Source organism: Equus przewalskii, chromosome 2 (assembly GCF_037783145.1).
Source record: "Equus przewalskii isolate Varuska chromosome 2, EquPr2, whole genome shotgun sequence".
NCBI classification, from domain to species: Eukaryota; Metazoa; Chordata; class Mammalia; order Perissodactyla; family Equidae; genus Equus; species Equus przewalskii.
In genome coordinates, this window is record NC_091832.1 from 80,569,081 (window position 1) to 80,593,762 (window position 24,682).

Consider the following 24,682-nt stretch of genomic DNA (forward strand, 5'->3'; position numbering starts at 1 on the left):
CCTCTCACAGCTTCAGACCACAAGGAGACCTCAGAGGTCAGCTGGGCCAGCTCCTTTATTTTATAAATAAGGAAACTGAGTCTCAAAGTCACAGGTCAGGCATCAGGCCAGCACCGGGGTATCCTAACTCTCCATTGGGAGCTCTTTCCATAAGACAGCTCACAATGATCAAGTTCTCCTAGTCAGTTCTAATCCTGGAGATTGTGCGAAGATGTAGCAGGAGAGGGATGACCTCTACTATCATCAAATCGTCTTAGACTTCACAGGGTTTATATCAGCAGCATATCGTTGGGAGCATGGCCTCTGGAGCATGAATCTGAATCTTGATTCTGCCTCTTCTACGTGCCTTTGGGAAAATTATCTCACCGTGGCACAGTGATGTGCCTCAGTTTCCTTATCTGTAAAGTGGGGATGATAGTAGCGCATACCAATTAAGATTTTGCTACAAGGATTAAATGGGCAAATGTATTATATATTTATATATATACATACAATTTATATGTACACATAGAATGCTTATAGACATAGAATGCTTAGGATAGGGTCTGACACAGATTAAGCACTTATCCTCCTCCTCATCTATTATTGATATTTTAATAAGAATTTATTGAGCATTGTGCCAGACGCCTAACAGTCAAAGGCAACAGGCCCACTTTATTTCCTCCAGTCAGGAGTAGGGTGTGGAGGAACCACAGTTCACTAAAATATATTGTGACAAGAGCCTCCATAGTGGTTGGCCCAATGCCCTTGGTAACTGGGAGGAACGCTAACTAATACTGAGTGTCTTAAATTTTCCCTGAGACTCAAAATGCAAACCTACCCAGAGGAAGCAACGATATGCTCCCTGGATCTCCCTGCCAAGGGACTGTGGAGTGACAGAAGGTACCCAATATGCCAATGCAAACATCAGCTGCTCTGGCTCCCCTAGGGCAGGGCTGACAGGGCGGCCAAGTGGCAGATTGGGATTGGGGGTAGGAGCGAAGTTGGGGGTGAGAGCAATGGGCTGGGAAGGGGCTGCCTGAGGACCAAATACTGCAAAAGCTGCCAGGATATCCATCTGATTATGCCCCAGAGTTAACGAGCCAACAAGAGCAAAGACACAGAGAAGAAGAGCTGGGATTAAGACATGCGCAGTCTGGGCCAGTTTCCTCCATGGCAGCTGTGGGTTGTGTGTTCCCTTTTTGAAGGCATACAGCCAGGGCCCCAAGCCTACCAGATCTATGGGTTAAATATAAGGTCCTCTGTATTAGTCAGGGTTCTTCAAAGAAAGAGCACCAATAGGATGTCTATATGTACCTAGAAAGAGATTTATTTAAGGAATTGGCTTATGCCACTGTAGGAGCTGGCAAGTCTGAAATTTGCAGGGCAGGCTGGCAGGCTGGCAACTCAGACAGGAGTTGATATTGCAGTCTTGAGTCTGAAGGCTGGAAACTCAAGTAGAATTTCTATGCTGCCATCTAGAGGCAGAACTCTGTCCTCTTCGGGGCACCTCAGTCTTTTCTCTTAAGAGTTTCAACTGATCAGATGAGGCCCACCCACATTATGGAAGGTAATCTGGTTTACTCAAAGTATACTGATTTAAATGTTAATCACATCTAAAAAAATACCTTCACAGCAACATCTGGACTAACGTTTGACCAAACAACTAGGTGCCATCGGTACCATGGCCTCGCCAAGTTGATACACAAAATTAACCATCACACCCTCTGACTAACACCCACCAAAGACTGTAAGGCCACATGAAGGCAGGAGGGAAGGGGGAGACTTTTAAGTTTAGAACCCTGGCAAATCTGAACCTTTTCTTCTAACTCTCAGCTCACTTGTCACCTCCTCTGGAAAGGTGCTCCCTGACCCTGTGCCGTGAGTTACATGCCCTCCTCCGTGGAACCAGTGCCCACTGCCTGCCCTCTCTGACCTGTCATTTGGGGTTATACCCCTGTGTTTATTCTTCTGACTGTCTTTCATCCCTATATCCCTCGGGCCTAGCTTTCATTGCACCTCCTGTGCACATTAGGCACTCAATAAATATTTGTTCAGTGATGGAGTTTCTGCTTTTGCAATTCTACCTGAACCTCCACACCAATGAAGATAGAAATTCAAGTTGCCTGACAAACCTTGATGCCAAGAGAGCCCTGCATCCGAGATGGCAGACAGCCTGCCTATTTGGTTAAACATTGACTTATCAAAACACACATCATGCCCCAGTGATGAATGCTACTCTTCTGTGTAACATGCTAATAGAAATACATACTTTTCTCATTCACCATCAGATAGCAGCTATGAGTCACTTCCTCAGGAGTGGGGTTCAAATTAAAGATCTTGATGTGGAAGGTTCCAGACTCAGTCTTCTGGGCTTGTCTGTTGTTCATTCCTTCCTTCACCCTAAAAGCATCTTTTTGGGTGCTGACTATGTGCTTGGAGCATGGTCCCAGCCCTCAGACAATTCATGGCCTAGGGCTCAAGATTTCACTTCTATCTTCATAAAGAAATGCCAGAATCACTTGCTATTTTGAAATGTAGTGGATCTTAGGCCAAAATGTCATGCTTCCTCACGACCTCATCTTTAAATCTGACACAAAGTCAAAGCCTTGGGCATTGTGAGGCCCAGGGCCACTTCAAATTTTGTGCCATTTCTTCTCCAGCAGAATGTGATGCGCAAATAGTCCCCCATGTCAGGCTATAAATTCTGACCCTTTAACCACCGCAAACTCAGAAAAACCAAAAGCAGTGAAGAAAAACCCCTCTTTCTCCCCCTTCTCTGAGCAATACCTCAAAACCGAACTTGGAAAACCAGAGGGAAATAGAGAAAGGCGTCCTTTGTAATTGTCATAAAATGAGTATACTGTGGAATTCTAGATTACAAACTGGAAAAAGAAATTTGTCCAGAACGATACTTCAGAAAACCCAATATGTCTCAAAGCACAAAAAACCCTCCAGTTGCGTCTTGTATTAATGAGCCCATCTGTGCAAAGCCGACCCCGAGGCCGCCCCCTTTTTGGCCACGCGCTGAAGGAGCCCCGGAGGGGAGTGCTTCTCGGCACTTGGTTCTATCCCGGACGGTGACCTGAGACATTTCCCAGGAAGATTCCATCTCTCTTCTGCTGTTTTCATTCCTATGCATGACTCAGGAAAGCGCAGCCCACAGAGTCCACACAGGATGCACCACAAAGGAAGGAAACTAGATTCAAGACAGAGATTATTCTAAAGTATAATGATTTTCAAGTAATAAGTTTTGAGATTTTACTTTTATTTTGTGTTTCTATAATTTAATTTTTCTTAATGGCTATGTGTAGCAACTGGCTCATAAAATTCTTAAAAATTTAATAATTGGCTCTTGTGAACTGATACAGGTGAACCCCAGTACACCACGGCCACCCCCCTAAACTAGAACTCCATGGAAATGCTGGTTAAACTATAACATGAATTCATAACAATCGTATCTGAGCTCAAATGGAGTAAGAGGAAAATTCCCAGGTGCTAGAAGCAAAGAGGGAGCTGAGCCAGAGCGGTGACTGTGCTAGTGCTTGAGGGTGGGCCAAACGGCAGGGAAAACCGGATTCAAATGTCAGCTAAGAAGCCGGGGCCCAGCGCGCAACCTGGACAGGAGGCGTGTCTACGCATGCGCAAGAGAGCCCCAGCAGTATGCAGGGGCCCTGGAGGGCAGCGCCTCTCTGCAGAGCGTTTAGAAAAACTACCCAGCAGCCCAGGTAAGGGCAAGGAAGGTTTTCTCTGGGTAGGCAGATTTTAAAAAGTCTGTTAAGAAAAATCAAACTCCCAAGCTTGGGTCCAGTGTGAGTGTGAGGTCCAAATTCATACTATGTGCAAGATGAAGGAATTACAAGTCAAGCAATTAATATAAACACAGTTCCTGGACCAGCAGAATCCTAGGGCCCAGGGCAGAGGCTAACCTGTTTTCTCTGACAAACAGGTTCCAGGTGCCAAGTCACGGACGGGAGAAGATGTTTGCAATGCATATAACCCATGAAGCATTTGAATCCAGAAAAAGAAAGAATCCTACAATTCAATACGAAGAAGACAAACAATCCAAAAGGAAATGAGCAAAGGGTATGGAATTAACAATCTGTCGAAGAGGAAATATGTATGGCTATTAAAAAATGAAAAAAAGAGTTCTACTTCATTGGGAATCAAGGAAATACAAATTAGCAGTGAGACAGCATTTCATACCTATCAAATTGGCAAAAATGTTCAAGATTGTTAAAAATATTGGCAAGGATGTGGGGAAATGAGAAGCCTCCGTGAGCGCTGCAGCGAGTTAAAATGGCGCCCCACATGGGGAAGCAATTTGCTATCATCCAAATAGCACAAATGGAAATGGAAAGTGGCTAAGTAGAGGATGGCGTAATAAATTGTGGCGATAATGCCATATATCAGATAAAATGAACAAAGTAGATACACAGTATTAATGTAGATATAGTTGGAAATATTAATGTGAAACAAGAGGCACGAAAGGCTTTTTGTAACAAAAAAATAACAGAAATACCATATTTTGGTGTATATACTATATGGTATTTCTGTTCAAATATATACATAGTTGGTAGTGTGTGTGTATATATATACACTACACAACAATATATATTTTGAAATCACAAAACCATGGGTGAAGGGTACATATCCGTTTCAGGATCGTTGCTTCTGAGGAGGAAGAGAAGGCGATAAATGGGATGGCAGTGAGGATTCCAATGTTATTTATAAAAATTTCTTTCTTTAAAAAGAAGTATGAAGGAAATACTGCAAAATGTTAAAATGTGTTTAGTGTTTGGTACGTGGGTATCTGTTCAATTATTTCTAGTGTGTTTGAAAATTTTTTTGAAGAATGCCCAGGAAATGCTGGTGGCTAAATTCACCCACTTCATAAATTGTAGGAAACTGGAGCCAAAAGACCCTCCAAATCCATCTATTTGGCTCCCTTATTTTAGAAGACAGAAAAAATAGTAGGGCTAATGCAATTTTTAAACAGAAGTTTCTGGCATGGATTTTGCACATAATAAATGGTTATCAATACTTGTGAAATAGATGGGAAATGTCCCCAGAGGATGTTCATTTGCCACCTATGCGTTCATTTCATCATCACTTAGCACACAGGTGTACGGACAGGGGCCCATGACTTCAAATCCTGTGACTCCTGATTCCCGTGGCTAGTCTGGCCCAGTGGTTTTCAAATTAGAGTGACAGCTGTCATCTGGGAACTTAGTATAAATGCAATTTCCTTGGCTCTGCTGCAAAGGCACTGATCCGGTAAGTGAGGGTGGGGCGGGGGCTGGTGGGGAGCTGGTGATGGTGTTCTTTTTAACGTGCACTTCAAGATGCTGCTGAGGCAGGTGGCTCGGAGATGACACTTTGAGGACAACGGCTTCAGCATTTTGGCCACCTTTGCTAAATACCAGCCTTGCTTTCCTCTTCTTTGAAAAAAACAGGGCAAAAAGGAGGCCTGGCTTACTGCGGGTGAACATGAGACCTCAGAAACCAGGGCAAGGCTCATCAGCCAGGCTTGTGGAAAAAAAATATACTGGACTAGTCGCCAAAATGAAAGTAGATTATATATCTAGTTAGAAATGGAGGCGGCAAGTTTCCATTGTAAGTGCCAGGGGTGGCGGTAGGATGGTAAGGTAATGCTTGAAAGAAAGGGGAGTGCGGTCCCTTCCCCCTGTTCTTGATGGGCGGAGGGAGAAAACGAGAGTCCAGCTAAGAAGTTTCTGCTGCTTTACTCACCGCTGTGTCCTGGCGTCTTATCACTCATTCATGTTTGCAAAGTGTTCTCAGCCTCTCTGGTTAAAACAAGGGACAAACCATCAGCAAAATGTTGATTATTATGACATTGAAGGAGAGGCCCAGCATGAATACTCAGATAGCCACTGATACCCCAAATGCAGGACTCGCTAGCAGGACAGACGGACAGATGGACAGAGGAATGGACTGTTGGCCAGAACTTCAGAATGACATAAACTAAACCTTACGCTACACACTGCCCCTCTACCCTCTAAACCACAGTCCCCATCCAAAGTCCAAGATGGAGTCTGTAACATGGCTGCCATGGCTGGTGTCATCTCTGCTGAAAGGTGACCAGACCTAGGAAAGCCCTCAGTACCAACGCCATGGGCATCAGTTGTCATGGAGGCTGCCCGGAAGGGGAGGCTGTGGAAATGGCCCCCACACCTTTCCCAGCTCCTGGGGCTTCAGGGCTCAGGCACGGACCCAGACTCAGCCAGGCAGCCCCATCCGCTCGGGGTTTTGAACCTTGAGTTAGTGAAGCAAAGAGTCAGCGATGAGGAGACTGTCTTTCAGGAAGTGACGATGATGGCAGCAGAGTGGTGACCATGCTCGGAGTCTGATGTGAGCAAAACCTTCACAGTCAGGTTCTAGGGCATGATTTTGACTGAGTTCTGGCCTTGGGGCTCCCTGACACTGAAGTGGCTGAGTGGGAACCAGGATCAGGCTGAATGGTGGCCCTAAAAAGACACGCCTGTACCCTGGAACCTGTGAATGTGACCTTATTTGGAAAAGAACCTTTGCGAAGCTAATTAATTCAAGGATCCTGGGTTATCTGAGTGGACCCTAAATCCAGTAAGTGTCCTTACAACAGAAAGAAGAGGAGAAGAGAAGAAGACACAGACACGCAGGAAAAGGCCATGTGAAGAGATGGGAGCTACACAGCTACAAGCCAAGGAAGGCCTCGAGCCACCAGAAGCTGGGAGGGGCAAGGACGTATTCTCCCCTAGCACCTTCAAAGGGACTGCGGCCCTGTTGACACCTTGATTTGGGACTTCTGGGCTCTAGAACTCTGAGAGAATCAATTTCTCTTATTTTCAACCGCCCAGTTTGTGGTACTTGGTTACGTCAGCCCTAGGACACTAATATGGGAGCTTAGCAGCCGTGGTGCTGGTGGGCTCCTCCACAGGCCATGAAAGTCACTGAAAATGATGAGAGGAGCCGAGGGGGAGGAGAAATTAGCGAGCCAGAGCGGGAGTTGTGAGTGAATAGGAGACTTATCAGGGCCGGTAAAGACAGCATGAGGAAAGGCAGGCTGTGATGAACCTGGCTAGCACAGCCTCACAGAAGCTGTGGTTTTTAGAGAAAAGAGAAAGAGAAGCAAGTTGGAAATGGCGATGGGCGAGGGTTCCCATGGAAGCATTTTCCGGGGGGACAGTCCGTTTCAGTCAACACAGAGATGGAGGGAATGCTCAGAGAAAGGGTTGTAGGTGTGGACTCTGCCGGTCACAGCAGAGCTGGGAGCGAAGGGAGAGGGGGCAGTGGGTCCATTTAGGAAACATGGAGAGTGGACAGGGATGCGAGTCAGGGACCACTGCTCGGAGGCGTGGACTTCTCACGGGACTGAGCCGATAGGCTGGTGAGTTCACAGCACTGAGTTCTGAGGTGTTGAGAGGGTGGTGGGCTAGCGGCCGGGGGCTGTGCTTCTGAACACCCGGCTTCATTGTCCGTGGGCCTTGCGGAACAACTCCCTCTGACAGCTCGAGGCCTGCGGCCGCGCGGGCACTGTGCAGGGCGCACCTGTGTGCGTGCCCTGGCTCCAGCCTCCAGCTGGCTTTGCACCTTCTACGGTCCTTTCCTCGGGGCAGAGCTGGAGCGTTTGAGACTGTTTGCCTAGATTAATGTCCAGATTACATCTCAAGATTTATATTAATGTGTGTCCAACAAGAAGGGGTCTGCTGAATAAATTATGATACATTCATACAGTGGATTGTTACGTGAAATACAAATTATGTGGTTGAAGAAAATGCTCACAATACATAGTTAAGTGCAAAAATCAAGCTCCAAAACATACAACACAATCCTAATTTGGCAAAACAAACAAGCAAAAGTGTATCTACAGGCATACGTAGGCCTGGAAATAGACTATATTATAATATCATACTGTCAATGACAACAGGCCTCTGGGAGTAGGAGGGTGGGAGATTTTTACTTTCTTCCTACTTTACTGTATATTCCGAAAATGACAATGAATGTTTATCACTTGGTGATCTGAGGAAAAAAAGGAAGAAAATTAGTTCTGAGGAAAACACTTCCCAAATGCTTTTTTTTTTCTCTCTCTCTCTCTGTGTCTGAGACAAATATTTAAGGAAACTTTTGAAATTTTCATGGGGTGATTGATGCAGGTGAGAAAATAAATTGTCCAAACCAAATGAAATGAAAAATAAAGAAACTTGTCACAGTTTCCTTTGGCTCACATCAGGGTGGCACTTCTCCGCGGTCCACCTGTGCCCCTCACATGACACGCCCTCCTCACCCCCCCCCCCCCCCCCGCACTCATTTCCTCCTACACACATCATTAGGGGCTCCTTGAACTCGATCTTTGGCTGTCCCTCCAACACTGAATCAAAGGACCCGGAGTTGGAATGACCATGGTGTTCTGGATCTGGGGATATTTCTACAATGTCCCCGATGAGTGGCCTCCTGGACACGGCCTGTTCCTGTTTAGATGTGACACCCACCACGTGCACGGCTGAATCTTTTTTCTTCTAAGACCTGCCGGCCCTCACCTGGTACCTTTAAGGGACTCCAGGCGCTCAGCCTCCATTTCTGTAACAGTAACTCCGGTAACTCCGGCTGCTTCCAGGTTGGGGCAGCGTCCCCCCACCACCCAGGCCCCTCCCTCCCTTCCAGCCCGGCTCCCACTCCTCTTCAGCTCCCCCCATCCTCTCCTGGCCCTCAGACTTGGACACCCTGTCTGACTCTGCTCCTGACCTTGGGACTCAGCCAGTATTAACTCTTGGGTTTAGACTTAGTCTCTGCCTCCTTCTGCTTTATCCCACCCCAACAGGATGTCCCAGTCTCTGTGGACCCCTTGGGACTGTCCCTTTCGCCTCTGCCCTGGTTGAGTCTTCGAAATCAGAGAAGAGTGAAGGGAAGAAGGTTTAGACAGATCTCTTTCTGTGTATCTGCTGTAGTTTGCATTTGTTTCAAGTGGACCCATCTTCAGGATTTTTGATCCTACTGCAATTTCAAGTCATTTATAAATATGATTTGCATGTTGTCTCTGCCCTCTTAAAAGTTACTGATGAGCTTGTTGAATGGGCTAAGGACAGAGCCCAGGGGCAGGGCTCCGGAAAATTCCCGTAGGACTGACACTCGCAGGACGTGGTAACTGAACCCATCCATCATCGATGATTCAGCCTGCGGTCCTCCACATGTTGACAAGGCTGAGGTCAAGGGCCTCGCCAAGATCCCAGCACAAAAATCTCAGGGCTGCCCTGCTGAGCCAGGCCAGGGTTCTTCCTCAACCACTGTGCTGGTGAGCAACTCAGAGCCTCACTCTCCCAGGCTGTAAAACGAGGACGGTGGCCCTAGTGGTCACAGCCCCTTTGAGACGATGTCTGTGAAAGCACTTTGTGGCTTATAATTTGCAAGTGTCACCCAAATAGTAGTGGCTGTCAGTTGAAACCGTACCAAAACAAGGCTGGGAGTCCAGTGTGACTCGTTTTGTTGATCTGTGCTCCTCCCAATGATCACGACTTCCCATTCTCAACACTCACAAATCATCATTGAGTAATCTGTTCTAGAATGCTGCTAGGAATTTCTGTCAAACTCAGTGGTCCACAGCTCATGAAACAAATCCTCTTCCTTCTTTTGGAAACTGAAGTAAACCACCACGCTGTGATGTACCACTGATATGAGAGTAGTATCCAGATTATGTATACAACTCCTATAATACAATAAGCAAAAGATAAACAACCCAATAGAAAAACTGGCAAATGACACAAATAAGCAGTTCACAGAAGGTGAAACACTCATAGCCCATACAAATACCAAAGCTGCTCCACCTCATTTGTAATCAGGGAAATGCAAATTAAAATCGTGACGAGAAACCATTTCGCACCTCTTAGATTAAGAAATATAAAAGTCTGACAATTCCAAGTGCTGCGAGCCACAGAAGAAGGGAGCTGCACTCCCCGCAGTGGGGTGGGAATTGGGGCGCTCTGGAGAGCAACCCGGAGGCGTCTAGCTAAGCTGAAGACGCGCAGACTCCACTCTCAGCCAGACACGCCTACGCATACACCCGCGGTCAGTTCTTGCGCATGCGCCCAAGGAGACATGGGCCCAACAGTTCACAGCAGCGTTGTTTATTAGGAGAAAACGTTCAAACAACTTAAATGTCCATCAATAAGAAAATGGATTTAAAAATCGTAGTATATTTGTACAATGGAATTCTATTCTGCAATTAAGATGAATGAACATGAGAGGGCATATGAAGGAAGGCTTCCACGTCCTGGTAATGTTCTGTGTATCTTTTTTAAGCTAAGTGATGAGGCGGAGATGCGATCACTTTGTAAAAAAAATTCCTTGAATTGTACCTTTGGAGCTGTACAAATGGATATTAAACTTAGAGAAAAAAGTGTACCAAAAAATGCCTGAACGTGAACTACTGGATCATCATAGATTGACCTCAAAAATAGGGTTAAAAAAAGCAGATGTTGCAGCCTGGCCTGGTGGCATACTGGTTAAGTTCCACCCTCCCCCTCGGTGGCCCAGGGTTTGCAGGTTGAGATCCTGGGCACGGACCTACACGCTGCTCATCAAGCCATGCTGTGGCTGCATCCTACACACAAAATCGAGGAAGATGGCTGCAGATGTTGGCTCAGCAGCAATCCTCCTCAGGCAAAAAAAGGAAGATTGGCAGCAGGTGTTAGCTCAGAGCCAATCTTCCTCACCAAAACACTCACACACACACACACACAAACAGATGTTGCTGAAGGCTGCATAAAGTATAGTGCCATTTATGCACAGTCTAAAAACCTGCCAAACAATTAGGTAGTTGTTTATGGAGACACACAGGTGTGGCAAAGTATACAAACACACATGGTGGTGTGGAGGCAAAGGGAATGGTTTAGAAGGGGCATGTGCAACAATGTATCTGTAAACTTTTATTTCTTAAACTGGGTGGTAGATCCACAGTATATCATCATATTATTATTAATGTTTTCATCTAAGCGAAATATTTTATTTAAATTTTTTATCAAAAATCAGGACCCACAATGTTTCTCTCTCCAATTTTCTGGCTCCCTCCTTATCTCCAGGATTTTCACAGATGACTTCAGAAGCTGACAGTCCTGTCTGCATGTTTTTCTCATGCCAAGAGGAAGTCACGGTTAAAACCCTGGAGCCAGACTGCCTGGACTCAAATCCCAGCTCTGCCATTTCCCAGCTGTGTGACCTCAGGCAAGTGGTTTAAACTCTCTGTGCCTTAGTTTACTCCTCTATAAAATGGGGGTTATAACAACCCGCACCTAACAGGGGTGTTGATGGGATTAACTGAGTTAAAATACTGAGAACTGTGCCTGGCGTATGGTATACACCGTATGTGGTAGTGCTTATGGTGAGCGTGCCAGGACAGACATCTGGGTGATAAAGAAGCTGAGCGCTCCTTCTGCGCTAACGTGCATTCCACACTCAGCATTGTTGTCGCACCCTTTCCAGCCCTCCTCTTAACAGAAGGTACGGGAACAAAGCAACAGCAGAACATCCCCATATCCTGACTGTTTTCTTCATGCTCCCTCCCCAGGCAAAGGCCTATTCCTTCTTCTTTTGTCATCTTTATTTACCCTTCGCTCCACAGCCCCGCTGTTGTCAGCTTTAGCCCTCTTCTCAAGCGTGAGGACATTCTGCAGAGGCCGGCTCCCTGACCTTCTGCTTCAGAGGCCATTAATTGTTTTGTTGGGTCCATATGGTGTTTTAAAAGTTTTGAAACAGTTCCTTACATTTACAAATCAGAAGAGTTCCCATTAAAGTCTCGATCCGTAGCTTCTCTTGAAAAATGGGAAGATCTAGCAACATCGGGCTCATATCCCCGTGTGACAACCATTGATCCGGACTGAGTGATGGCCCCAGCGAGCTCCACAGCCTTACCAGGGGTGCCACCCACAGAGGACAGGTGTGCCCCATGCAGAGGTACCTGCCAGGGTGCAAAGGGGCACTGAAATCACCCCAGGCTCTGCTCACCAAGCTGTGGCCCTGACTTGGGGACACCTCTCCCAGAAGAAAGGTCCTTGTTTCCCAAATAAGACAGAGACCTCATGTGGGCTTGAGGTGGCCCTGTTCTGTTGCCTGGCTTGCTCTGGGCATTTGAGTTAGCAAATGCCACTTAGGCTGGAGGTCCCATGCCTTCCTCTATAGTACCATTCTGCTCTGGGTCCCTCTGCCCATATTTAAAATTTGAGCCTTCTATAAAGTGTGTCTACCCTTTAAGGTCCTGTGAGGAAGCACCTCAAAGTGACTCCTTTGTGGAGAAAACATTTCATCGAAGTTGAATCATTCATCTGAAATTCCCTGGAAATGTGAATTCTCTGTGACGAGTGTAGGTTGGCACTTTTAGGGCACCTGTGCCATCACTGCTGCCTCCCACCTGGACAGCGACTGCTAATCATTCCCAGATCAGCCGGCTGGTGTCTGGAGGAGGGCAAGGCTGTGGGGGGTGCGGGGCACAGCGGGGATGCAGGAGGGGGCTGGAGCAGGAGGGCAGTGCCTCCGTGTGCCCTGGAGGATGGCTCAGTAGAAGGCCCTTGAGATGTTCGGAGCCTCTGGAATTTCTTCATAATTGCGTATGTCTGACCCTCATCTGGTTTTCTCTGTGATCTGCCAGTAACAAGCATTAACCCAAAGGAATTAAATGCAAATATGTGGGAGCAACAAGAAAAAAATTAAGCTTCAAGACTGTCAATTCAGCAGATGATTTTGGAGAAAGGGAAAGCAAAGGGATGGTGGGTGCAGCTCTGACACCTGACAGGGGAGGGAAACGGGGCCAAACTCCAGGATGGCAGGAGGAAGCGGGCCTGGAGAGGAGGAGAGGGTGAGGCGGGCAGATCTAGCAGGAAGTCGGCGGGCTTCTCAAGACATGGCCTCTTCCTCCGACAGTAGGTTCCTTCATATTTCTCTGCTTGGAATCTGATTTCTGAGGAGCTCTCTTTTTTCTGGACGATTTTCTTTTTTAGGATCTCAGATCTTGAAATCTGCCATTCTAAAGTTGGTTAATTTCTAACCAAGATGTCAGATGTCATGCAGACCCCCCTGTGAGGGCTGTTCTGTTATTTCGGCAGTCTAAGGGTATGCTTGGGGTACAGATGGGACCAAGGCACCCACCATCCCCACCCTGCCAGGGTCACCAACGTTTTTCTCCTTTGGGCCAAATTAGATGCAGACCAGAGCACTCTGGGCTGCCTCTGGGAGTCGTTTCACTGAGCCCTCAGTGCTTAGATGGGACTCACCTTAACTGGGACTTTGTAAATTGGAGGGAAAGGAGGATATTGGGGCGTGATGTGCAAGCAGCTTGAGGTGGCAGGCATCCTTAAGTCTCTTTTACTTTCGAGTTTCAAGTTTAGTGGGGTTTTTTTTTGTACCTTTCTTTCAAAGAAAGAACTGCAAACCCAGTTATCAGATTTCTGCCCAGGACTGAATACACACTCCCGGGCTGCCAGGAAGATGGGGTGGGGATGGACAGCAGCTGAGTGAGCCGGGGAGGGGAGCTGACGCACACGGAGCAGGTGTCGACTAATTCCACTGGCAGCTCGCTCTCTCAGACAGTGGCGAAGAGGGGACACTTTGTAACTTTCACATGTGGTTTGCCCTGATAAGGATGAAGTCTGCAGCACGGGTCACTGCCTGTTGTTTCAGAAAAAAATTAAGGAGAAAAATTGTTTCCTTGATTTTTTTAATATGTCAAAACATAGGTGGAAGAAAAGTACTTAAGGGAGAAACTCAAAAGGCAATGCAAGTCTAATGATATCCGTTGTACTTAGTGAGTGGGTGCAAGAATTAATGAAAGGGGTTCCGATCAAGTTTCTGGAGTTCTGAGTTCCTATGGCCCAGACCTGTTGCCCGTGTGAAGCTGTCTCAGAACAGAAAAGGAGCACATTTCACTCTTTGTGTGTGATGGACTGAATGCTTGTGTGCCCCCCAAATTCATGTGTTGAAACCCTTCTCCCCAGAAGGGAGATAACTGGGATTGGTGAGTCAGCGCCCTTATAAGAGTCATGAGAGAGCTTGCGTCCTCTCTCTGCTCTCTGCCACGGGAGGATACAACGAGAAGCAGGCGTAATCTGGCCTATTCTGATCGGTACAGAAAATTATATTTATCAGTAAACACATAAGCTTATATGCAATACACGCACACACACACACACACACTACACTTCCCAGAAAAAAATTGTATAGGGGCCCGCCCCGTGGTGTAGAGGTTAAGTTCAACACACTCCGCTTTGGTGGCCTGGGTTTGTGGGTTCAGATCCTGGGCATAGACCTACACCACTCGTCAGCCATGCTGTGGCAGCAGCCCACATACAAGATAGAGGAAGACTGGCACAGATGTTAGCTCAGGGTGAATCTTCCTCAAGCAAAAAAAGAGGAAGATTGACAACAGATGTTAGCTCAAGGTGAATCTTCCTCAGCAAAAAAAAAGAATAAAAAAATTGTATGTCTTGTGGGTCCTGTCATCACCTTCTCACAATACCATCTCTTTTTATTATGAGTAGATCTAGCTCTCTTTGTGGGGAAAAAGGAAATATCAATGCAGACTGAGGCAAAAATGTGGAGCATGTAGACTGGAGATGAAAAGAAAGCACAGCAAACGAGCAAAGAGTTGGAAAGGACGCTTCAGGATGTGGGGAGTACTGATTTGGGTGTATTTACAGTCCTTCTGAGTCCGAGATCTTTCCATTGAAACCTGGAGCTGAGAAAGGGGCTTTGCAGAGGGACTGAGGGGTTTAGTGGAAAGGTCTCTGAACTGAGTTCAGAGCTGAGTTTCCAGGCCCCATCCTTTCTTTACCATCCCCCAGTTCCTTTACCTGCATAGAAGGGAAAGTAAAATCCAACACTTTCCTGGCCATTTCAGTGTGCTTGACCCTGGCCTCAGCGCTTTGTGTCTACTGAACCATTTGATGCTCGTAATAATCCTTTGAAGTCAGTACTACTATTACTCCTTGTAGTAGACTGAACAACAGCCCCCAAAGATATCAGACCCCAAGCCCCGGAACCCAAAAATGTCACCTCACACAGAAAAAGCTGTTTACAATGTGATTAAGGATCCTGAGGTGGGGAGATTATCCTGAATTATCTGGGCGGGTCCTAAATGCCATCGTGTGTCCTTATAAGAGAGAATCAGAGGGAGCTTAGAGACTCACAGAGTTGGAGAAGGCAGCGTGACCATGGAGCCAGGATAGAGGTGACATGGCCATAAGCCAAGGAATGCTGGCCACCACCCAAAGCTGGAAGAGGCCTTGAAAGTGTAGGGGAGAAAGACATTTCCTCTACCTTCTCTGGGTTCATCTGGCACGAGGACGAATTAAATTCACATGAGACAGAATAGCAGGAGAAAATGAAACAAAGCTTTATGAGGACCATGGCCCGAGGCCTTTGTTCCCGAAGGAAGAAAGGGCACCGAAGAAGTGGGGTGCACAGAGTGGTTATATACCCCCAAACAGGCTGTTTCACATATGATTGAAATGTCCCTCCCACAATAGTCACAAGATTGCCCTGTCGGCACAGCGCTTGATCGACACAGCAGGTAGTGGGTCTGCTATCTTGGAGGGCGTAGCAGGAGGCAAGTCTATTGTCTCAAGCTGGGTGGTCACAGGTGAGCGCAGCAATCAGTTCCTAGCCTAAGGAAAGATGCTTAATCCTTAAGGAAATGCCAACATTGGGAGGGAGAGGGAAGTTGCACCTTTATCTCAAGGGCCTTTGTTCTTGCCATAGTACATGTTTTAAAGCAGATATACAATGCGTGCTCAATGGCCACAGTCAGGCCCTTTTGGAAAAAATAGCAAAGTCAGGCCGAATTAGGCTTACACCAAATGGCTTCCTCATGTACTCCAATATATCCTATTGCTTGCCATTTCTATTTGTCAATGTATACATGGGAGAGGCTCAGGCAAGCCAAGCAACTTGCCAAAATGGCCGAAACCACCACCCCAAATATCATATCCAGCTAAAGACAAAGGAGGATGCTGGGGGTGGGGGGAGTCAGTTACAGGAGGTTACCAGACAAGCACAATAAACAAATGCAGATTTAAGTCCTTGCCTTTGGTATTGATTAAGAGTTTCTAGAGAGAAGGTCATCCCCTTTCTTCTTCCTGGTACAGAGAGGGAGGCACATTTACAGGTAGAGATTTCCTTTACAATGTAAATGTGTCCTAACAAAGGGCAAGCAAGTTCCACCCCTCAGAGCCTCCTTCCCTGTCCCAGTTTATCAAAGCAATTAGCCCCAAATAATCCTCATGCCAAAGAGACATATCTTGGGGTGGCCAATTCCAGTCCCCCCACAAAAGCAGGCTCCTCTGGAGCTCTGGAGGGACTCTCGTTTCAGACTTTTGGTCTCCAGAATTGTGAAAGAACAAATTTCTGGTACCACATACAGAGTAGGTGGTAATTTTCTATACAAATTGTAAATCTGTTAGAGCAGCCACAAGAAACTAATATACCCCCATCCTATAGATGAGGAAACTGAGACACAAAGCGATTACGCCACCTGCCTGGGTCCCCCAGCTGATGAGTAGCAGAACCAGATTTGAACCTGGAACAGAATGTCTTTAGGAGATTGAACTCTGAATGGCTCTGCCTGCTGCTGAGAGGACCCCTGACCCAAAGGATGCCAGCCCCCTGCTACTGGGCATCGTATGAGTGGCTTTGCCTCAGAGGCAGAAGAGAGTCATCGAGGGCCCACCTTGGCCCCATGTTCCCTGCAGTTTCTGGCCGTCCCCTGGCACGGTCTCCACTGTCAATGCTGTAGAACGTCCCCCTGTCGACTGCGGCTTATTCTCTTGATGGTCCTCTTCCCTTAGGGACCAGCACTGTGGCAGAAGTGCTGTGCCACCAGGAGAGGGGTTACAGCTCTGCAGCTGTAGCGCCTGAAGTTTTCTCGTGGGCTCTGGTCTGGGCCGAAATGTCACGGAGAATCAGATTTATACATGATCTTGGGAAGAAACAGTGAGAGCAGACGTCAGAATTTGGTTCTTACTTAGTAAAGATGTGAATACAGACTTATCGGGACCAGGCAGGAGGCTAGAGGGCGAGCTGTTTTCCTGTCCTGGTAGGACCTGGGAGGGTCATATGCCTGTGCCCCCTGCCAACACAGGCTCAGCCTTCCTCCCTAGATAAGCAAGGAAAGTTGTGCCACTCAGATAATGATGACACCCAGGCTCCCTCATCCATTTGTCCCTTTGGCTAATTCCTTATGGCAGAGATCTCCAATATCTATTCTCCCCTTCTTGCCTCCCAGTAGAGGCCCTGGTTGTAGCTGGGCACAGGACTGCCCAGAACAAAGACCACATTCTCTTACCTCCCTTGCAACTAGGTGGGGCCATGTGAATAAGTTCTGGCTGATGAGGTGCAGGTAGAAATATGTGAGACTTTTAAGAAGCAACCTTAAAGGGTAGGATATGCCCTTCTTATCTTCCTCCTCTTTTCTGCTGTCTAAAATCTGGACCTGATGGCTGGAGCCCATGCAGCCATGGTGAAGCAACGAGGTGGAAGCTTCAAGTTGAGTGGAGGAGAAAGAGAGAAGTCTGGGTCCCTGAAGCATCCTCCTAGCCATAGACTGCCTACCTTTGGTCTTCCTTTATAAGAGACCACTGCTCTTTGGGATTTTAGCCTAAACTGACAAACTCTTCTTTCCACAATTGTAATCACTCTTATTTGTATGAGTCATCAGTGGCCTTGCCTGACAAGAGATTCTTCGACTCCAAACACACCTAACTCAACCAGCTTTGTTATTCCCACTTAAAGCTAAAGAAAGAAAAGGGAGAATACACATAGAGGGAAGCGGTCTGGTTCTGCATTAAATGAAAATGAAGCCGAAAGACAAAAGCTATTTTTAAATAACTTGAAAGCTGTGCCTATTAGGTCTCTGTTGCCCATTTGTTGAGTGGCTTAAACTGTCTTCTTGTGCAGTTTCTGTTCCAAAAGAAGAAAAGCATGTATTCAGATCGCGTGCAATGACTGCTCTTGTGTGTGTGCTTGTCTTGTGTTGCAGTGTCTTATATTCCCAACCACACGGAAAACGAGCCCAAAGCCAGGGACCACGTCTAATGCGTGTTGCGTCTCCTTTGTAGAGCTGGGCACATGGGCTGCCTCGTATAGACGTGCTTACTGGCATTATACCTGTTAAACTGTTATCAGAATTGCTTTAGCTAGGCCAGCCGTCTGCACATTTACACGTGTCTCACTTTGTTTCCCTTCTCCTAGTTTACTCAAAGAAATTTCTAATCGTCTCTAAAATTTCTCCTCTAAGTAATCTTTCACGGCTTTCTTCTCTGTTCTGAGATTTAGATGTAAATAAGTTTTGACTTGCAAATTCCAACGCAGCAGCCGAATGCTTCAAGCTGAGGCTTCTTTCTCTTTCTCTATGAAGACTCCTTCAGGAAAATAACTTTGTTCTTTAAAGACGCAAAATTTCTCGTTTGGAAAGCAGCAGTATTATAATTGCCTTTTATTATGATTATCTTATACAACTTTTGTTAGAATTGCATTAAAATAGCAATCTGCTGGCGTAAACACACTTTCACAAATGCATGCTGTATTTATATGCTATCTTACAGTTTTTCTTTAATGAGTTTACATTTTTTATACTTCCTGCAAAGGAAATTACTATTGCATCAAGCTGTTTCATTGTCAGTTACGTTTTGAAAGAACATGTGCTCTCAGACTCCTTCACCACATGCTTTAATCTCACTATTGATAACTGAACAGAAATTAAATTGGTGTTTCCAAAACTAACCTTTCTGCTTCAAAGGTCAGCTGGTCTTGACTCAGTCTCACGGGTTACAGGTGGGAATATGGACTTCAGATTACCCCAAACTGTCCTCCTGAGGCTTCTCATGACATTTGGGAAGAAGCTGTCAAAGAAAATGGGGAGCAGCAACATTCATTCCAAAATAGCTCTTTTCTACAAATGGAGTCCATGTCCAGTCTCCGGGGGACAGATATAAACTTAGGGGTTTGACACGGAGCCAGTCAATGATAAACCAGGTAAGCTTGTTGAGTCAGTTTGTGGAACATGTTTTAACTGTAGCTGTTCCACATCAACGAACTGGAAGAATTTTAAAAGAAAGTCATCCAATTAAAGATGGAAAATGGTAAAAACCATACAGCCAGGATCCCCTTCGCCTTGCTGAAGGCAATGGTCTGCGTTGCTGCCCGCACTCAAGGCGTCTGGGCAGAGACACACATCACACCCTAACCTGGGAGCTTGGGAGCACTGGATTGTTCCAGCAAGAGTTTCCACGGGACTTAGTGTTGCCAAGAACAAGCCCTCAAGGGCTTGATGTGATCAGAGTCACATCTCTCTGATAATCAAGTAGAAATTCATAAACAAAGTAGACAGTAGAGACTGTGGGTTCTGTAAGGAATAGATGTTTATCTAGAAAGGGTTTTCTCTCCTCTCCGTGTTGCATTTAACTGAAACAGGGAGCAAAATTCACGGAGTAATTTTGTGTAAGCGGAAAAGACAAATTACTTGAGGCAGAAACTGAAGCTGATGTTCCTGGATGCCGTCTCTCTCCGCCCTCTCTTTATGGACTGTGTCATCCCTTATTCCCAGTCTCTGATTGCAGCCAGCTAAGGTCAGGATTTGCCATCAGTTGCCCAGTTTACTGTAAGAGCCCTCTACTCCCATTTCTCAGCCCCACTCAGCCTCCTCACTACGGCCGCCATGATTGTTTTTAACACTGGTGTTTGCCAAGTTACTCTCTGAGAGGAACTCTTTGATGCCTTCCTGTTCTCCTCAGAATAAAATCGAAGTACTTACCGTATCCTTCAGGTGCTCTGGGACCTGCCTACTTCACCTGAGCCTCCTCTCCGGGCTTCCTACACGCTTTGCCCCAGTCTCCCAGAACAGCCTCAAACTCTTCTGGCTGTTTTGTGCCTTTGCACAAGATCTCCCTTCTGCCAGTGCGTCCTCTCCTCCCTCCGCTCCCTTCATCTGTTCATCTCTTGGCCCCATACTCGGTTCCTAAGAGTCAACTCAGGAAGCCTCCCCTAACTTTTCAGTGCCCTCCTCAGGGCTCCATCCTGTCTCGGGCACATCCTGTATCGGGTGATACGTGTGAACTGCTGTACACTGTCAGCACCAGTGAAATATAAGTAGACTCTAAGATCCCTACAGGCAGGGCTGTGCATTGCTCATCAGTGCTTAGCACGGTGTCTGGCCCAATTATATATTCAATAAATATTAATTGATTCAATGAGTGGGTCCATGGGCCTATAGAAATAGAGTGAAGGAACCTTAGCTATGGTGCCTACTGCAAATCAGGACACCATCGAGCCTTTCTCTCCTTTTCCTTCTCCATGAGTCTCCCACTTCACCCTCTTTCCATCTTTCCCTCCTTGACTCTGCATAGGCACCAGCATCATGGGCAGGCCCCTGAGAACAAACTGAAGGTTGGGGAAGGTGAGGAATGTTCTAGAAAAGTGCACTTGTCTGTTTCTCTATCCATTTCCATCTAAGTTCCTAATATCCACCATCATAGTGGATACTGGGTGTGAGCCACAACAAGAACTTGGAGGAGAATAAGCAAAGGGATTGGGGAAGGATAAAGGGAAAAAAATCCTTTTTTTTTTCCACCACGAGTGGAAATACAATACCATAAGATGAGGTTATAAAGAACTTCTTCAAATTGAGAGAGGTACTGTTGAATATATAAATAACAGAAAAATTTAAACTTCCTATGCATATGTACGAGCTGTGCATATTCTTCTCCATTGCTCCCTCGGATCCGTGTTCTGAGCTGTTCCTCAGCCTGGCAGGCTGACGGCTCTGGGCTGCATCACCTGGGCTCCTTGGCCCCTGGCTCTGACTTGGGTCAGACCCATGGGAGGCACCATTAGTAGATTAGAGAGAAGGAGGAGAAAGAGGTGGAGGTATTCATTTCCTTTCTTCCCTCCTGTCTCCCTGGCTTCTGGCAGGGTTCACCTGTCCTGTTTTCAATGGAACTGCCAGACCAGCCACAGACAGGATGAAGGTGTCCACACTTATTGAAAGAATACGGTATCTGTAGCATTAAGTAAGTGGGCTTTGTAAATGTCATTACTATAAGAACAGAGGAAGCCAGAGAAATTCCTGCTGCAGTGGTTCCCAGCTGGCCTTTGGGGCCACAAGTGGACAGGGCCAAATGAGACTTCTCTGAGTTCTCTTTCCTATCTCTCTTTTCTGAGACAAGAGTCACTCCTGTCCACAAGCCCTGTGCTCAGGCCCCTTTCCCTTCACTCATTTAGCAAATATTGATAGAGTACCCAAGACATTGAATCTGCGGTGATGAATTTGAGCCACAATGGCATCCAATGGCAGCTTCCACTCTCCCTTTACTCAAAGACCAGAGTCAAATGTTCCCTCCGAAAGCCAGATATCTGCTGCTGCTTTCTTCTATGGTCTTTACGATTCTTCATTCTCCTACTCTCAGGTCAGAATGAGAAATCGCAAGAGTGTTCTCCATTGTAGGGAAAATTATTAAAGATGGATAAATTGCTGTAAGAGATTTATCTCTTACCGAAGTCAGGCACAGTTCTAAGCACTTCTACACGCATTGTCTAATTTAGTCATCTTAAAAACCCTTGAGGTGGCGAGCATGATTTCATAGATAAGAAACCTGATTACTGAGAAGTTACAAAACTTGCCCAAGGTTACACTGCCAGCTCCTGACTGCCAAGGCTGGATTCAGACACAGCGACGCCAGAATGCTTGCTCTTAACCACAACACTCTACCCCTGTGAGAACTCAGACAAGCCGGTCATTCTCTCTAAGCCTGAATTTCCTCCATTGAAAATAAGGGGGCAAGATTAAAGTCATTTTAAAAAGTCCCTCTTGCTCCAAAACTCTGTCCTCAGGATGCTGCTTTACCTCTTTCCACCACCAGGTGGCACACAGCCAACCGTGCGATCAGGTTTCCAGGGCTTCCGGGTAAAGACCTATTTGCCCCCTCAACTCTCTGACTGTGGCGTGGGAATGGAGTAGAAACTTGTTCCCAGTAGAAATCAGTGCTAAGCCACACAGCTTCCACATGGCAGAGCCAAGAGTTTAACCAGTTGGTCTGACTCTCATGGGCGTGATATTTCCATCAGCTGCATTGCTGCTACTCTTAGTTGACCGGTAAGACAGGAGACCTGGGTGTCAAGCCACTAGGTCCTGTCAGCTCTTTTGAAACACCTTTGTGTTTTCTGCAAATGGTGTGCTGGGATCAACATTCAAAGTAAATAAAGGTTAAGAAGTAGATGCATGCCATACCAAGGTGGACGTTCTAAATCAGTGAGAGAGAGAATTGCTGTCAGTAGCACACGCGCTGAAATCCCTGGGAGGCCTCTGGCCAGCAGCCCCATTTGTATACGTGAAAGTAAACTGAGCTTGGTTCGCAAAGATGGAGACGCGGTTTGCGATAGACGCACAACCTGGGGCTTGCTTCCCACGGAGACGGATTTGAAGTCCACGGATGGCATGTCCAGGGAGGATAAGACACAGAAGCATGGATGGATGGTCTCACCACATTCTTCTCCGACACCCTCAGGTGCTGAAAAGTTACAGGAATTGTCCTCAGTGCATTGACTCTTCCCTCTGGTGGAGTAAATGGCATCCTGGCTGGCCCAACCACAGCATGCCTGGTCTTCATGCTTTGAGATAAACCCTGGGGAAAGGAATCGGGGCATTGATGCCTGGGGAATTGGGAAGTGAAAGGGAAAAGATGGAGACAAGGATTCTCTCTTCTTAATGCTCTGCCTAAGGTTGATGTATGTGCGCATGTCCTAAATAGTAAAACTGGCCGTGACAGCCAGACATTAAACATTTCCAAGGAGAGAAGACACAGTTCTACAAGGTGAACAGGGCTATTTCATGAGGGTACGAGGACCCCAAGATCCAAAGTCATTGTTGGTACTAGCACTCCTACAGTGTTATCAGCTCACAACCACTCTCCAGATTCTGGAAGTGTCTGAAGGGAGATTTGATAACACAGGAATGTCAGACCAGTTATCTTGCATAAACGTGAAGTCCTTGGGAATAGCCATCAAAATATCTGCTACAGAGAAGAAAATTATGAAGGTCATTATGTTCATTGAGAACTGAATTTTCCAACTTGGATTCCTGTTTTCTCTTTCTGGTGGAAAAGAAAAAAAATTATTTTAGTCTCTAAAAGTTAACTTTTTAAGAATTAAACTGACATGATGTATTTAGAAAGTTGGTGTGGTTTGTAAAGCTGGCTCCATGAGAATGGAGTTTATCTACCCCTACAGCTAGGTCACCCAAACACCCCCAGAGCCAGAGATCAGCTTTGAATCCAGCATCAACACGCTTGATGGGAGCAATTAACACTGAGTCAGGTCCGAATACATGTTGGGAGCTGATATGACTTTCATCGTTGCATCCCACCGTGTGAAGAAATATGCATTTATATTAGCTCTAGGTCAATGCCTGTGGCTCCCCGCATTTATGAGCTTGAAGTCTTGTCAGGCTGAACAAATAAAATCATACTCGTTGCTCCCTTGGCCCCACCATCTTCCCTGGCATTGACTGTTCTTCCCATGAAATGTCAGCTCTCATCAGCAAAGAGAACAAAGAAAGCCAGAATATTAGCTTGAGGAGAACTAAGACACCATCTGGTGGCCATTCACTATAAATCTTTGCCTCAGATGCAAATTCCTCGCACAAAGGAGCTGGATCTTTTGATTTGTAGGCTGCGGGGAACCAGTCTGTGTTACCTATGAAAGCCTGGGAACTTGCACAGCGTGGCGGGCCTCTTTTTAATTTTCCCCCGATTTAAAGTACTCGACCCCAAGTTTCATAACAACATCCCAACCCCACAGCACAGGCTGCAAACTCCCCTTTGAGGCCTTTCACAGAATGAGGGAAAGAAAGAGCCGTTTGAGTTCCGAGGTTTTATCCCCGAGTTGAGAGAGTTCTTGAAAGGAAAAAATGCCGGAGGAATTCTGATTTTTTTCCCCCATGAATGTTCTGCAGTAAAATAGAAAAAAAAATATGAAGAGCTCGTCTATCAGGTTCCCCTTCTCATTTACAACTTCCTTCACTGTCTAAAGACCATTTTCACGAGACTAATGCATTACAGACTTAACCTTCTCCAAGTGCAACCTCTTGCCTTGGGCTTCCTGACCACAAACTGGCCTTTGTCCTCTTTGGTAGATGGCAGTGACTAAAGTGACCCCAACTTGACATTTTTGATCAGTAACCACAGAACAAGGCTGTCCCTGAGCAAAATCCCTCAGCAGTCTCTCTCCAGGGTCCCTCACCCCCACCCAACTGTCAGGGCCCACCCTTTCTCCTCTAACCCCTTCTCTCCCTAACTCTTCAGAGGCCCATCCTGACCACAGCGGGAAGTTTGTGCCCCAGTTTTGAAGAATCTTGCTTGCTAAAGTAAAACATTCTCTGAGAGTACTTGTGTTTTAAAAGGGCTCTGCAAAATCTGCAGGAGCCAAAGGATAGGATTTCTAATAGTGTAATTTGGGGATCGGGGTTGATCATGTTGTGAAAAGTGGCTCTGGGCAGTAGATCCTGTTTGAAGCCCCTGCTTTGCATCGTGGTAAGGCTGGCCCTCCAGAGAGGATATCGAAGGCCCTGAACTTTGTGTCCTAAAAAGGAACACCCTTCTCCCTAATGCTGGGACCCCAGTGCCCACGACTGTCCTCGAGGTGAGCTATGTACCTTTACCACTTCTTTCTCCTGCTG

The 24,682-nt window shown here is 46.4% G+C and overlaps 1 long non-coding RNA gene across 1 annotated transcript in view; it reads right to left on the reverse strand.

Moving 5' to 3' along the window:
* Positions 1 to 15,328: 15,328 nt before the first annotated feature.
* Positions 15,329 to 24,682, reverse strand: part of LOC103561700 (uncharacterized) — a 74,697-nt gene continuing 65,343 nt past the window's right edge. The window contains exons 3-4 of the long non-coding RNA XR_011537106.1: positions 18,737 to 23,099; positions 15,329 to 16,933 (exon numbers count right to left, since the gene is read on the reverse strand). This is a non-coding gene — a long non-coding RNA (uncharacterized lncRNA). The remainder of the gene's footprint in view (positions 16,934 to 18,736; positions 23,100 to 24,682) is intronic.